The sequence below is a fragment of the Euleptes europaea genome, chromosome 10 (assembly GCF_029931775.1).
Source record: "Euleptes europaea isolate rEulEur1 chromosome 10, rEulEur1.hap1, whole genome shotgun sequence".
Classification (NCBI taxonomy): Eukaryota; Metazoa; Chordata; class Lepidosauria; order Squamata; family Sphaerodactylidae; genus Euleptes; species Euleptes europaea.
Genome location: NC_079321.1, coordinates 18,894,404 through 18,910,936, shown reverse-complemented (window position 1 = coordinate 18,910,936; position 16,533 = coordinate 18,894,404). Strand labels below are relative to the sequence as shown.

At 47.1% G+C, this 16,533-nt stretch overlaps 1 non-coding gene across 1 annotated transcript; it reads left to right on the top strand.

The window, feature by feature from the left end:
• Positions 1–6,517: 6,517 nt before the first annotated feature.
• TRNAV-AAC (transfer RNA valine (anticodon AAC)) lies at positions 6,518–6,590 on the top strand. Its single transcript has one exon. It is a non-coding gene; the product is annotated as a tRNA-Val (tRNA).
• Positions 6,591–16,533: the final 9,943 nt, after the last annotated feature.

Below are 16,533 nucleotides of genomic sequence, written 5' to 3'. Positions count from 1 at the left end.
TGGGGAAACAAATCCAGTTCACCAGATTAGAGTCTGCCGCTCATGTGGAGGTAGAATTACCAGGTCCCTCTTCGCCACCAGTGGGAGGTTTTTGGGGAGGAGCCTGAGGAGGGCAGGGTTTGGGAGAGACTTCAATGCCATTGAGTCCAATTGCCAAAGCGGGAACTGATCTCTATCAGCTGGAGATCAGTTGTAATAGTGGGAAATCTCCAGCTAGTACCTGGAGTTTGTCAACCCTATGTGGAGGAGTGGGGAATCAAACCCGGTTCTCCAGATTAGAGACCACTGCTCTTAATCACTACACCATGCTGGCTCTCATGAAGCATGAAAGCTATTCCCTTGGCAACCTCATTTCATGGTCAGTTCAGATTAAGATGTCTAATGTTGCCCCTCAGATTGCTCTGATACAACACAATAGGTTGGGCCCACCCAGCTATTTCACATGATTGCAATTTCCCTCCTCAGGCAGCACCTGCCCCTTGCGTCTTCTGTCCTCAAGGGTCTCATGATCCTCAACAAACCATTTTTGGTGCTCAAATGGGACATTCATCCCTTTTTCACTTGTGGAAATGCTGGTTGGATCTAACCCAATCAATAATCTACGCCATGGTTAACAAGTTGTGTCAAGAGACAGCTCCATCAGAACAGAATGTGACCAGCTACTGTAAAGTCTGTAGCAGGAGAACGCCAAAGCCAACATTCCGTTATGATGAACCCAAAAACTGCACCAGACAAGCAGCATTCATAATGTTAGATCTTCCTGGTTTACCAGTTGCCTCCATTTGTAGCAGGACGTGACATCACAATCCTGTTGTGTGCCTGGTCATAGTAACATTTACTTCTTCCATGTTCCAGTGATGCTGCAGAGCCGGATGCCATTTCTGGAAGGATTTGTCCCCTGAAGCATGGAGCGGAAACGGAGGCATGGCTACACAGTACAGTAGAAATCAAGATTCCACCTCTAGTGGTTCCAGGGACCACGAGAACCATGCAATGATTGCATCTAAAAACTCAGTGGTAGAGCCTCTGCTTGGCATGCAGCAGGTTCAGTCCCCGGCAACTCCAGTTAAAGGGACCAGGCAAGTAGGTGATGTGAAAGACCTCTGCCTGAGACCCTAGAGAGCCGCTCCTGGTCTGAGCAGACAATACTGACTTTGATGGACCCAGGGTCTGATTCAGTATAAGGCAGCTTCATGTGTTCAACAAACCCTAAACATGTGTATACAACTCCACCTTGCACATGATTCAGAAAACAGGTACAACACAATAACTGGGGAAGATAAGCTTTTAAGTACTGATTCCCAGAAAGGTGAGGGCACATTTTGCTCACAAGTGCCAAGCAGAAAGGCTGTTCCACAAATGGGAATATGGAGGATCCTAGCAGTGCAGTTCTAAGCAGACATCATTCTAAGTCCATTGGCACTGCTTAGAATGGCTCTGCAAATGTGATGACAACGTTTGGTGTCACCCCAATGCAATGAAAGTTATGGGAAGGGAACAAGAAAGGCCATGCTGGATCAGACTAAGGTCCATCAAGTCCAGCAGTCTGTTCACACATTGAACAACCAGGGTCCTCTAGGAAGCCCATAAACAAGACAACTGCAGCAGCACCATCCTGCCTGTGTTCCACAGCACCTAATATAATAGGCATGCTCCTCTGATCCTGGAGAGAATAGGTATGCGTCATGACTAGTATCCTTTTTTACTAGTAGCCATGAATAGCCCTCTCCTCCATGAACATGTCCGCTCCCCTCTTAAAGGCTTCCAAGTTGGCAGCCATCACCACATCCTGGGGCAGGGAGTTATGCAATTTAACTATCGAGTTCCACAATTTAACTATGGAGAGACAAAGGAAAACTAAAAAGAGTGGACATGTTGTAAGAGGTGGAAGAAAGCCACAGAAATAGCTGGACTTGAATCATAATTTGTATTTGCCACACAAATTAGGGGGTCGGACATTGTTAAAAATTAGGGAGAGCTATTCTCTCCTCGGGTGTGGTGGCAATGGTGCATGGCAGTGTCTTTGCACTGCTGGGTTTATGATGAGCACAGCCAACTCTGCCTACCATATTATGCTACATTTCCCTTTTGTTAGAGAGTAGAATTGGCCCTTTACAGTAGGCAGCTCAGGCAAAGATCAGTGGATTTCACAAATCAAACTGAAAACCCAAGAGGTATGTGTGTTTTTCTAGACTTTCTATCCTTGTGTTCATTCCCACACTCTGTACCCAAATCCCACCCCCAAGTCTCAAAGCCATCTTTCATTGGTGGTAGCTAAGTTCATAGATGTACCTAAGATTGCCAACTCTAGGCTGGAGATTTGGGGAGGGCAGGAAGCAGGAGTGTGATGTCAAGGAGACCACACTTTGAAGCTGCCGTTTTCTTCAGCAGAACTGATCTCTGTAGTATGTTGTAATTCTGGGAGATCACCATCCACCACCTGAAGGTTGGCAGCCCTAGGTGTGCCCTGACCTGGATGGCCCAGGCGAGCCCAATCTTGTCAGCTCTTGGAAGCTAAGCAGGGTCAGCCCTAGTTAGTATATGAACGAGAGACCACCAAGGAATACCAGGGTTGCTACGCAGAGCCTGACGATGGCAAACCACCTCTCTTGCCTTGAAAACCCTTTGTGGTCACCATAGGTCAGCTGTGCCTTCACAGCAAAAAAATTAAAAATAAATCAGTAGGTCAGGACACTAGCACCTCCTCCTAAGGAACATCCCATGGGGTTTTGCTTGTTTTTGAGCCACAATGCAACAGAAAGCTTTCTGGTACACTGTCAACTTAAGCAGTGCTCCTACCCCTGGGAGTGTCTCTGCCCATTTTAAAGCAAATCTTAAAACAAGCAAACAAACAAAGCCTTAAAGCAGGGGTGGGGAACCTTTTTCCTGCCAAGGGCCATTTGCACATTTATGACATCATTCAGGGGCCATACCAGGTGTAGATCTCCTGGTGGGGGGGGGAAGAGGCTAGGGTTGCCAGGTCTCCAGCCACCACCGAGGTTGGCAACCCCAGGGGAGGCCACACAGAGAAGGCCTGCAGGGTGCCCCCACTCCCCCCTCCCAGGCGGAAGGGCAGCCAGCAGTGGGCCCGAGCAAACGAGGTGCCAGGGGGGCGCAGCCCACAGTCGATCGGCCAGGGAGGAAGGAAAACAGAGAAAGAGGAAAAGGGAGGGAGGGAGAGAAATGGAGAAAGAAATGGAGAGAGAGGGAGAAAGAAAGAAAAGGACAGAGGGAGACAAAGAAGAGGACGGAGGGAGACAAAGAAAAGGACGGAGGGAGACAAAGAGACAGAAAAAGAGGGAGAAAGAGAGGGAGAGAAAGGAGAAAGAGTGACAGAAAAAGAGGAAGAAAAAAGAGAAAAGCCTTCCCCAACACACACACACACACACGCTGGCCCCGCGTGACCGGGCCCCAGCCTCCCCTGCCCCCCCCCCACATACATACACACACACACACACACGGCGGCACACAGAGCCCCGCGCGACCGGGCCCCAGTCTCCATGCCCTCTCCTCCCCAGTCCACAAAAGGGCCCCCCTGAAGCCCGATCAGCTCTTGCATATGCTCTCCCACCAGGAGCCGCCAGCCTCTTTCCCCCTCCCTCTCGCTGCTCAACAGCCGACAGTCAGCGAGAGGAGGTCCAAAGGGCGCTGCAGTGCCGCTGTAAGCCGTGGCGCCAGGAACACCCTCTGGGAGGGCCGCCCTGCGCCCCACCTCTGCAGCAGGGCCCCGGAGCTCCCGAGGGCCACAAAAAATGTCCTCGGGGGCCGCATATGGCCCCCGGGCCTGAGGTTCCCCACCCCTGCCTTAAAGGATGTCTGTGTAACCTGTATCTGTATTTTCTCAAGCAAAATTATGCGTTTGGGGGAAAAGGATGGTTATCTGGGGTAGCGGCTGTCCATGCTAAAGTGATCGTTGTGGTAACATCAGCCTTAGCAGTACACATACACAAATATTTTAGCCAGATCTACATTTTTTAAAACTAAGGGATCATCTAGAGCAGGCAAGCCAGGAAGGCAACATTCATTAGGTTTTATGTATCTGCGATGAAATGGATCAAGGAATGAACCTTAAAATAATAATGGCCACCTGGCTTCCTGAGGGATGAAACTTCTAAAAAAGGGATCTGAGGATTATTTTTTTCCTCGGAGGGGTGGGGTTAAAGAGTCATCGCGGGGATGCATTTCCACAGGAGAGATTGTTAAGTAGATTGTGGCTGAGGCACGCCAGAATTGTGGGACTGGTCTTTGATTAAACTTTCAAGAGCAGAGACACTTCTGATGTATAATACAGAGAATGTTACTGGAGACATGGTGGAATTATGTATCCCCTTTCTCTCTCCCAAATGAGCACCAGTCCAGGAGTAACTCAGGCGGCTCGATTAGAGCTCTTTCTTTCCAGGATTAACTTGCAGAGGCGGAAAGACGGAACAGTGGGTAAGGCCACATGTTGGGGCCTGATGAAAAGATATATTTTTAGTGACGAAATCAAACAGCATCCACTCATCAGAATGATGCACTGTTGTAAACAAGGGTTATTGCTGCCATTTAACTCACCGCAGGGATTTATGAAAAGCGGCCAGACTGTGTAAAGTCCAGCGTGAAAATGAGAAAATATGGCTGCACGGCAGCCTTAACCTTAGATAGAAGTAGTAGTAGTAGTAGAAGAAGAAGAGTTGGTTTTTATATGCCGACTTTCTCCACCACTTAAGGAAGAATCAAACTGGCTTAAAATCACCTTCCCTTCCCCTCCCCACAACAGACACCCTGTGAGGTGGGTGGGGCTGAGAGAGCTGTGATGAGCCCAAGGTCACCCAGCTGGCTTCATGTGAAGGAGTGGTGAAACCAACCCAGTTCACCAGATTAGCCTCCGCCGCTCATGTGGAGGAGTGGGGAATCAAACCCATTTCTCCAGAGCAGAGTCCACTGCTCCAAACCACCGCTCTTAAGCACTACACCACGCTGGCTCTCTGCTAGCTCTGCTGGCAGAAGGAAGGGCTGTAGCCAATGCAGGATGGCATCCTTAGGCTCAAGAGACTGACCCTTTTGTTGGTGTTTCCTGCAAAACAAAATGGGCCATGGTTCACAGATGCTTTTTTTTGGGGGGGGGGGAGCAGCAGCAGCAAAAAAGGTACAGGAGGTCACCAGGACTTGACAGGAGGGAAGGCTGTGGCTCAGCAGTAGAGCATCTACTTGGCATACAGAAGGTCCCAAGATCAATCCCCAGCATTTCCAGTTAAGGATCAGGTAGTTGGTAATGTGAAACGCCTCCACCTGAAATGGTGGGGAGCTGCTGCCAGTCTGCCAGCAGACAATACTGACCTTGATGGACCAATGGTCCGATTCAGTATAAGGCAGCTTCGTGTGTGAAAGCCAAGGGTTGAACCCAGGAGGACCTTAAGATGATCTCTCTAACTCCTAGCTGAGTGACATAGGTTGCACCTGGGAAATGGGGCAGCCAATCTTCACCACACCTCAAAGCAGTGTGGTGTACTGGTTAAGAGCGGTGGACTCTGCTCTGGAGAACCGGGTTTGATTCCTCACTCCTCCACATGAGCGGCAGAGGCTAATCTGGTGAACTGGATTTGTTTCCCCACTCCGACACATGAAGCCAACTGGGTGACCTTGAGCTAGTCACAGCTCTCTCAGCCCCACCCACCTCGCAGGGTGTCTGTTGTGGGGAGGGGAAGGGAAGGTGATTGTAAGCCGGTTTGAGTCTCCCTTAAGTGGTAGAGAAAGTTGGCATATCAAAACCAACTCCTCCTCCTCCTCCTCCTCCTCCTCCTCCTTTCATCTTCTTCTTCTTCTTCTTCTTCTTCTTCTTCTTCTTCTTCTTCTTCTTCTTCTTCTTCTTCTTCTTCTTCTTCTTCTTCTTCTTCTTCACATACAGGGGCACCTTAGTAAGCTTCTGCCTGGCTTCAAACCAGGGACCTTTTGCATGTGAGGCAATGTGATTATCACTACACTGCAGAAACCTCCCTGTGTTGGTCTGTGTTGCTCATTGCCTGACGACCCTCAGTACTCCTTTCATCAGCCGCCCTAAGCGCCCTACCTTGGTAGGGAAAGGGCAGGATAAAAATCTAATCTAATAAAATAAAATAAATAAAAAATAGTGGGGTTTTCAAGGCAAGCGATTAAACAGAGGTGGTTTGCCATCACCTTCCTCTGCAGAGTCTTCCTTGGAGGTCTCTCTTCCAAGTACCGACCCTGCTTAGCTTCCAAGATCTGAAGGGATTGGGCTATACTATACCATTCTACATGCCACCACTGCTCTACATAATGAGAAATGAGTCCTGCTGCTGCTGGCTCGGCCCAACCCTGCTCTGCTCATCTTAAAAATGTCCTCAGATTAAACTGAGCAGAAATTCTTGCCTCCCCAGAGAAGGATGCCAGCTGCACTTGCGGTATGGGAGGGAGAGAGAGGTTGTAAGTGAACAATAAAGTCACCACCTTTTAAAAGCACAGACGACATGAGCAGAGCAGAACTGGGCAGGGCTGGGCCAGAAGGAACAGAGGGCTTGTTTCTGTGGTGTAGTGGCTATCACGTTTGCCTAACACGCAAAAGGTCCCCAGATTGAGACTGGGTAGAAACATCTTTTTGCCCACCTGCAGAAGAGAGACTCTGCTCATACTTAGGGAAAGAATGCTTGTTCTCTGGAGGGAAGAGAGAGGTGGCAAAGGAGGAATGGAAATATTTTTCCCCCAGGGATGCTCAAACACCCACTGGTTTGGCTCACATCCTCTCCGCCTGTCACAAGCAGGGAGATCATTTCCCCCATGATTGGTTTGACTGTTCGTCAGCCTGTTTGTGGCTGTTTGGCACGTTGCTTCACTGTATCCCTCTGTTTCCCTGCAGTAGAGTGCAGTCAGCTTTTCATGCATGCATGTTCTCACGCAGCCTGATTGGATTCTACTACCTCCCCATCCTTGCTGCATATCTGCTCCGCTCAGCAGACAATTATTTAAACCGACGATTAAATCAGTCATAAATCACATAAATCGGTCATACGTGAATGCTGCCTTTTAATAAAATCTTTCTCTTTGGTGTTTGTCTAAATAGTCCCTAGGGATGCTAATGGCTACTGGTTGGTTTGAATCAGCAGCGCCTAGGGGCATGTGCGGTTTTGCAAAAAACCCTGGGGAACCTGTCTGCCAGGTTTTGTGGCTGTTTGGCACCAACCAAACAGGCCAATTGATCAGCTTGCATCTGATGACACCTTAGGATATGATATGCTTGACTGTTGAATGTGTTAATGGTGAATTTTGTGGCATTCCTCCAAAGATTTAACAGAATGGCCTCCTTAACAATACCAACAAGCTGTGGCAAGTTTCAAACCAGCTTCTGTGGGGTTGCAAAACAGGCAGCAACTTCCTCTGCACCACTAGAAGGCAGGCACTGAGGGCCAGTTTTTTTCTCCTTTGGGTGAAGCTCCAGATCCAGGCTTGGTGGGCTGAAGCTCATTCTTTGCCTGCCCTCTGGGTACTAAGCAGGCAAGAAACACATAAGAACATAAGAAAGGCCATGCTGGATCAGACCAAGGCCCATCAAGTTGAGCAGTCTATTCACACAGTGGCCAACCAGTCATGTTGTTTGTGGGCTTCCTAGAGGCATCTGGTTGGCCACTGTGCGATCGGACTGCTGGACTTGATGGGCCTTGGTCTGATCCAGCATGGCCTTTCTTATGTTCTAACTCCTGGGCCTGAGCATGGTGTGCTGTCTCGGCCAGGTGCCTGCAGGGCAGAACTAAGTTCTTCTAGTGGTAGGCCCAAGAAAGTGGAGCCAACGCAGAGAATGTCAGTTCATCTGTCACATGCAGCCTCAGGAGTGGCTGGAGGTGAGTTATAGGACCCCAGGCAGTTCCAAGGCTAGCAACTAGAGAGGCAGCATGGTATAGTGAGTAGAATATACCCCATCAGAGGAACATGCCTATTATATTAGGCAGGATAATGCTGCTGCAGTCATCTTGTTTGTGGGCTTCCTAGAGGCACCTGGTTGGCCACTGTGTGAACAGACTGCTGGACTTGATGGACCTTGGTCTGATCCAGCATGGCCTGTCTTACGTCCTTATGAGTGCTGAATTAGGATCTGGGAAACACAGATTTGTTTATTTACAGGTCTGGGAAACCCAGGTTTGTTTATTTCCTTCATTTATCGCCTGCCTGTTTCACTGAGACTCAAGGTAGATAACAAAATATAGAAAACATTCAACCAGACAGCATAAGACAATTCAACCAGACAGCGTAAACAATGCAATAGGACAAAGACTGAATGCTCCTCGACCACAAACGCTTGCTGGGTGACCTGGTTGTGAGGATAAAATGGAGGAGGATCTAGAGATGTGTCAGCGATCACCATGTAGAGACCTGCTTTCTCCCAAAAGCAAGACAACCAATGTAGTACATCAAAAGCACAATACAATGGCTTGACGGGTGAGAAGAGGGAGATGGTTGAAGAACTATTTTAGAACATACAGGGCTCACAGGGAACAGGTTGTCATAGGTCGTTTATGCATGGGTACTTTCACTCATGTTCACCCCTGATCTGAATCGATTGTTCTTTGGAGTTATACATGAGTTTTCAGTCCATTAGAGATGACCTTGCAGCCAGCCCTTGCAATGTCCGGGTCTTCCCATTCTTCTGTTAACCCAACCTTTCCATCTTCCCTGAGCAAAGCCCTGGTGAAATCCCTGTGTAGAAGGCAAAGGGTGGGGCAGGCAAGCTTGGTTTCGCTCACAGCCAATTACAAAGCAGCATGTCCAGAGGTGGGGATTGAAATACTTCCTGCTTCTTGCTTCCTCGGAGCTCTTTCTGAACAGAAGAAAGGCTTTTTAAAACCGAGGCTTGGATTTCTCCTCGCCTTTCTTTCAGATTGCTCTGTTTTTTATGTTGTTGTTCTTAAAATGCGTTTTTATGTGGCAGTTGGGTTTTTTTGGGGGGGGGATTTTCTGTCACAGTAAGCACTACAAGTAAGCCAGTGACAAAGCAGCATTTAAAGGGGTTGGGACTTGATTTGAGCTTGGAGGCTGCTGGTGCAGAGATTCCCAACAGGAAAGTGTGGGTAGGGTTACCAGGTCCCTCTTCGAAACTAACGTGAGGTTTTGGGGGCGGAGCCTGAGGAGGGCAGGGTTTGGGGGAGGGGAGGGGACTTCAAGGCCATAGATCCAATTGCCAAAGCGGCCATTTTCTCCAGGTGGACTGATCTCTATCAGCTGGAGATCAGTTGTAATAGCAGGAGATCTCTAGCTAGTACCTGGAAGTTGGCAACCCTAGGTCCAGCCAGCAACGAACCTCAGGTAAAACTCCCATGCATAAATGACCATAGTTTCTTGATTACATTGTTCTTTCCCACCCACTTGATATAAGGCCAAAGTCTTACAACGTTAACCAACAGGAGTTAGTTCACATTTGCGTAAGATGTCTGCACTGTGTTTCCATTGCAAGAGGCACTTGAATAACTGAGAGGAAGCCCGGTTTGCTCAAAGATTCACAGACTGTAATCAAAACACTCTTAGGACACCTTAAAGTTTATTGTGATACAGGTTTCCATGAGTCAGAGCCCACTTCATCAGGTGCATGAAGTTGGCAGAGACATAATATGCAATTGACCACTGGACAATACACCATCAGTTCACAACCCAGGAATGTGGCCGGCGCTTTCCGTGTGACTGATTTAATTACATTCAGCTTTGAATTCTTCAGTTGCATTCCCCCCTTCTTGAGCTTCATTAGATTAGTTAATTATGCAATATGGACACAGATTCTTCTTCTTCTTTTTTACTGAATCTGTGTAATCAAGTGAATCAGTTTACAGTAGCTTTGCACAGGATGTCCTGGAGATGGGAACTTCCTTTCCTGCTGTGCCATTTTCTATGATTGTTCAAATAGAACAACCAGTCCCTGCCTACATCCAGGAACCGATGTTCCCAGACCTCAGCTGATGGCACTGAACACCAACAGAAATGAAGTAAATTTACAAAGCTGGCTCCAGCCGATCTTGGAGGGGGTTGCAAAGGCCAAGGCATGCATGTTGTGGTCCAAAACTTTGATCCAGTTGCTTACAGGTGCCGCTGATGATGTGCCTTGGACCATCGTAGGAAATGGTTGCCAAGGCAAAGATTTCCACAAAGGGAACAGGACTGTATCCCTCTATTTATGCTTTGTATTACTTGTTGTATGTGTCATCCTACTGTTACTACGTAGTTCTCTGCTTTTGCGATTCCGTGTTCTGCAGAGTTTGATGTACCACGTCTGAGACTCTTTTTTGCATTATTTCTAATTTTGTAATCCTGGTCGTGTTGCATTGCTTAGTAGATGCCTCGAGCTGTTGTGTTGCATAGTTTTACACGGTCTTGTGGCTCAGTGAGGAAAGTGGGCTATAAATAAAGTAATTAAGAAAGAAACCCCAAGAAATTGCAGCCCCCTTCTCCTGAGAAGGTTTCCTTGCTATTGTCTTCAGACCCAAATGATGCTTCTCCCAAAAACTCCTTCAGCTCTACTGATTTCTTTTCATGGTTGTTCTGTTTAATGTAAAACAGTTTAGAACCATAGAACCGTATAAACATAAGCCCCTTTCAAACTGCCCTTATAATCCATTTGAGCAGGCAGCTGCTAATGGATTGTTTGTGTCATTTCAGACACAACAGATTTTTTTAACCTTTTCAGACAAAGCCGCATGTGTCCTGTTGGCATCCCAGGACTCAGCCATTTTTTAATGAAAACTGCTTTCTTCTATTTTCAGTTCTTCCTTGCACTTCTGAGTCACTGCCATGTGCTGTTTAAAACGTCTGGAGCGCTTTCGAAAGAACTGCTTTTCCCCTTTCTTTTTAACTGGCGCATTCTTTTTTGGCTTTTCTTTAAGCATTCTAAGATTAGTGCTATAGAGCTATAGCACCATAGCAATCCAATGCATCCAAATGCTGGTGGTATAGCACTGAATTGCTACATCACAAGCATTCATATACATTTGATTGCCATGGTGCTATAACGCTATACTAATCTTAGAATGTTTAAAAAAGGCGAAACAGAATATACCATGAAAAAAGGTGGTGGGGGGAAGCACAATATTGTTTGAAATGGCCCAAGCACTTCAGAGTGCTTTAGTAACAGCTCATAGATGGATTGAAATGAGCTGTATAAAATGCCTGTCCCTGTATCACTTTACTTGGAATCGGGCCAACAACGGATAACATCTGGTTTAGAATGGTAATCTGAAAGGGGCCATAGAGTTGGAAGGTACCTCCAGAGTCATCTAGTCCAACCCTCTGCACAATGCAGGAAATTCACAACTACCCTCTCCCCCACACCCCTAGTGACCCCTGCTTCATGTCCAGAAGATGGCAAAAAAACTCCAGGATTCTTGGCCAATCAGGCCTGGAGGAAAATTGCTTCCTGACCCCAAAATGGTCATCAGAATTACCCTGGGCATGTAAGAAAGGGCCACGAGAGCCAAACACTGACACAACCCTTCCTGCCCTCCCTTTCATGATCTGCCTAAGCTCACAGAATCACCATTGCTGTCAGATAGCCATCTAGCCTCTGCTTAAAATCCTTCAAAGAAGGAGAGCCCACTACCTCCCAAGAAAGCCTGTTCCACTGAGGAACTTCTTTAACTGTTAGGAAGTTCTTCCTAATGTTTAGCTGAAAACTCTTTTGATTTAATTTCAACCTGTTGGTTCTGGTCTGACCTTCTGGGGCAACAGAAAACAACTCCACACCATCCTCTATATGACAGCCCTTCAAGTACTTGAAGATGGTTATCATATCCCCTCTCAGTCTTCTCTTCAGACTAAACATACTCAGTTCCTTCAACCTTTCCTCCTAGGACTTGGTCTCCAAACCCCTCACCGTCTTTGTTGCCCTCCTCTGGACATGTTCCAGCTTGTCTACATCTTTTCTAAAATGCAGTGCCCCAAACTGAACACAATACTCTAGGTGAGGTCTAACCAGAGCAGAGTAAAACGATACCATCACTTCAAGTGATCTGGATACTATACTTCAGTTGATATAGCCAAAAACCCCATTTGCCTTTTAAGCTACCACATCACACTGTTGACTCATGTTCAGTGTATCGTCCAGTAAGTTTCCTAGATCCTTTTTGCACATATCACTGCCAAGACAAGTCTCCCCATCCTATAATCATGCATTTGATTATTCCTGCCTAAATGCAGAAAGTTACATTTATTTCTGTTGAAATTCATTTTATTAGTTTTAGCCCAGTTTTTCAGCCTGTCAGGATCATCCTGTATCCTGACTCTGTCTTCTACCTTATTTGCTACCCCTCCCAATTTAGTATCATCTGCAGATTTAATAAGCATCCCCTCTATTCCTTCATCCAAATAATTTATAAAGTTGTTGAACATCACAGGGCCCAGGATAGATCCCTGAGACACTCCACTAGTCACTCCTCTCCAAGAGGCTGCGTAACCATTAGCAAGCACTCTTTGGGTGAAATCTGTCAACCAGTTACAGATCCCCCTAACAGTAGTAGGATCCAAACCACAATGTGTCCACAAGAATATCAAGTGAAACCTTATCAAAAACTTTACTGAAATCACGATAAACTATGTCCACACCATTTCCCTGATGCAACAAGGTAGTAAGTTCCTCAAAAGGAGAGATAATGTTAGTCTGACATGGCTTGTTCTTGAGAAATCTGTGCTGGCTCTTAGTAATCAATGCTATCCTTTCTAAATGCTGAAGGACTGACTGTTTGATGATTTGTTCTAAAACTTTTCCAGGTATAGATGTCAAGCTGATGAGTCAGTAGTTACCCGGATCCTCCTTTTTCCCATTCTTGAAGATGGGTTCAACATTTGCCCACCACCAATCTTCTGGCACCTCACCTGTTCTCCAAGAATTCTCACAAATAATGGTCAGAGGCTCAGAAATTACATCTGTGAGTTCCTTTAGTACCCTTGGAACTTGCGGATGCAATTTCTCTGTCCCTTATTCTTGGAGAACAGGTGAGTTTAATGGAGAACAGTTCCTTTCAATGGAGAACATAAGACACGATATTCTTGGATGGTTCTTGCCACCTCCGTGGACTGTAGGCCAGTGTGGAGCAGCGCTCAATTTCCACAGGGCCTAGTCTAGTTTCCACTGCATTTGTGCTATCACTGGCCATGGTGCTGACTTGGGTCTCTCACTGCATGCTCTGTTTGCCTGCCTGCAGGCTGGCTGAACATGGCTGTTTGCATCCCTTTTCAAAGGAATTACACTAGTAGTTCTGGAGGGAAGGGAAGCATTCTTGCTTTTGATACAATACTGGCATCTGTCTTTGCAGGCCCCACCACAGAACAGGCATTCTTTTATGAGAAAGGAGAAGGAGTGCCTCTTCCCAAGGGATGCTGCTTCTCTATCTTTTTGGCAAGCTCTTGTATTAAAAACAGCTTTATTTTTTTTTAAACAAGTACATACGTTTGATTGATGGGAGATGCTTTTTTAATCAATCAAGTTTCCTAATGTAACTGATTGATTTGTGTGCCTGGGTCTTAGACTTGTTATTTTAAATGTCATCCCCATCCTCTTGCATGAAGACCTGATATTCTCTCTTGAGACAGTCATCAGCACTAGGATAGACACAGATTGCAAAGACACCTCTTCTTCTATACTTGAAAATTGGCACAGGGAATGGGATTGTCCAGCTGTGGCATGGGGAGCCCCCACAAGGTGGTCTGCATCCTACCACTGCACTAAGGGACAGCTGAAGCCTTCCTCCAACCCATTTTATTCCATTCATTCATTCCCCTCCTTTTCTTTAAGTGTGGCCCCAAAGCAGCTTACATCATTCTCCTCTACTCTATGTTATCCTCACAACAACAACCCAGTGAAGTAGGTTAGGCTGAGAGAGTGTGACTGGTCCAAAATCACCCAGCAAGCTTCCATGGGGATTCAAACCTGGGTCTCCCAGATACTGCAAGTGTGGTGTAGTGGTTAAGAGTGGTGGTTTTGAGTGGTGGACTCTGATGTAGAGAAGTGGGTTTGATTCCCCACTCCGTCATGAGTGGCGGAGGCTAATCTGGTGAACTAGATTTGTTTCCCCATTCCTACACATGAAGCCAGCTGGGTGACCTTGGGCTAGTCACAGCTCTCTTAGAGCTCTCTCAGCCCCACCGGTAACCTCACAGGGTGTCCATTGTAAGCTGGTTTGATTCTTCCTTAAGTGGTAGAGAAAGTTGGCATATAAAAAACTACTCTTCTTCTTCTTCTGCCATGCAGGAAGAACCACTTCAATTGGAGGAAGTCTCCAACCTGAGGTAAGATACCATCTGGTATGTCCAGCAGGGCTGTCAGAGAGAGAAAGGCCAAGGTGTAGCGTTGTATAGTGGCTGGACTAGGATCTGGGAGACCCAGATTCAAATCCTTACTCTGCCATGGAAGCTTGGCGGGTGACCTTAGGCCAGTCACACACACTCAGCCTAACCTACCTCGCAGGGTTGTTGTGACTTTAAAATGGAGGAGAGGAGAACGATGCAAGTTGCTTTGGATCCCACTTGAGGTGAAAGGTAGGATGCAATAATAACAGTATCTTGCCCAAGGCCAGGAATGCAGTTCACAGGACAAAGGCAGCCAGGAACATAACTTCAGCACCATAGACAGATCACTGGGACCAATCAGCTGCCTTTTGCCACAGCTAAGAACCAACAGAGCTCTTTCACCCTCCCAGTGAACACATGAATACATGAAGCTGCCATACTGGATAAGACCCTTGGTCCATTAAAATCAGTATTGTCTACTCAGACTGGCAGCAGCTCTCCAGGGTCTCACCTACCTGCCTAGTCCCTTTAACTGGAGATGCCAGGAATTGAACCTGGGACCTTCTGCATGCCAAGCAGATGCTCTGCCACTAAGCCACAGCCCCTCCCCTTGAGGTTTCACCTCTCTGCCCCTCTTGCTGAAGAGCGGTAGATTCTAGGGCTTATCTACACATCACAAAGTCCTCATGTTTGTTCAGGAACAATATGAGGACTGCATCAGATATGCAATGGGTTTTTTCTGCTTTCCATATGCACCCCGGCTCTTTTCTGCTTGTGACCAAAGCAGGCAGAGAGAAGCAGATTTAGCCTCCCCACCACCCCACTGTTGGCACATTTGCAACCATTCATATTTCACATTGGCAACCATTGCTAAAATCACGTTACTTATGTGGCTACCGGTAAGTTTCCCAACTTGTATTCTAGTGGCTTTCTGGGAGTTCTTGCTGGGCAGGTTGTAGTCACTGGTGAGCAGAGGACAGGAAGATTCAAAATGCTGTGGGTGGTAGAATCATAGAGTTGGAAGGGATCACCAGGGTCATCTAGTCCAACCCCCTGCACAATGCAGGAAATTCACAACTACCTCCCGCCCAGTGACCCCTACTCCATGCCCAGAAGATGGCCAAGATGCCCTCCCTCTCATGAATTGCCTAAGGTCATAGAATCAGCATTGCTGACAGATGGCCATCTAGCCTCTGCTAAAAAACCTCCAGGGAAGGAAAGCTCACCACCTCTATATGACAGCCCTTCAAGTACTTGAAGTTGGTTATCATATCCCCTCTCAGTCTTCTCCTCTTCAGGCTAAACATACCCACCTCCTGGTAGATCAAGTTAAAGTGATATCATCTTTTGGGTTTCACTAGGCTGTGTGTCAGGGGTCTCCCTCCGGAGAGATTAAACTCTGTGGCAGAGGCAGGATCCACTGCTGCTAACAGCCAGTGATCTCAATCCCTCATCTTCAGCGTCAGTGCTACTCAGGGTTTGACAGATACCGGGATCAGTTGATCCCCGTCAGATAAGGGATAAGTTGATCCCAGACCATCTCGCCTCAGACAGCAGCTCTCAGTAGAGCCAAACAAGCAGACCATTTTGCTTTGCCATATTCTGTTGTCTCCAGTGCCGAGGAAAACATAGCATCAGCTGGGCTGTTCAGAAAGTACATGCTGTTACTTTTCCCATAAAGGACTATTGAGAGACCTCATTGATCCTTGGCTCCTTCATGAGGGACATTTTTCTTTTGTGGCTGACAATCAAAGCTCTGGGAAGCCTCGTTATGACACAAGCCGTGCGACCCACACTGCATACTGATCATCCCTGTGCTCAAAAATTCTTGCATCTCCTGCCGTTCATCTTCTCCCCTCCTTGTGTTTCGTTTAATGCAGGGGTCCCTGCCGTGGTTCCTATGGGCACCGTGATGCCCACCGACACTTTCTCTGGCACCCACCATGTGTGTCATACACATAAAAGCCAGCTGGGTGACCTTGGGTAAGATACAGCTCTATTAGAATTCTCTCAGCCTCACCTACCTCGCAGGGTATCTTGTTGAGGGGAAGGGAAGGTGATTGTAAGCTGCTGCTTCTTCTTCTTCTTCTTCTTCTTATTATTATTATTATTAGCAGCTTTATACCAGCAAGGCTTCTGACCTGGTATTGGAGATCTGATTCGCTGAGCAGATTTTTAAGAAATGTTGCTTAAGCAGCAGCTGCCACCACAGCACAAGGATCTTCACTGTGAGATTGAAGGTAAGCTGCGTCCAACGTTCTGTGTCAATTCCAAAGGCGC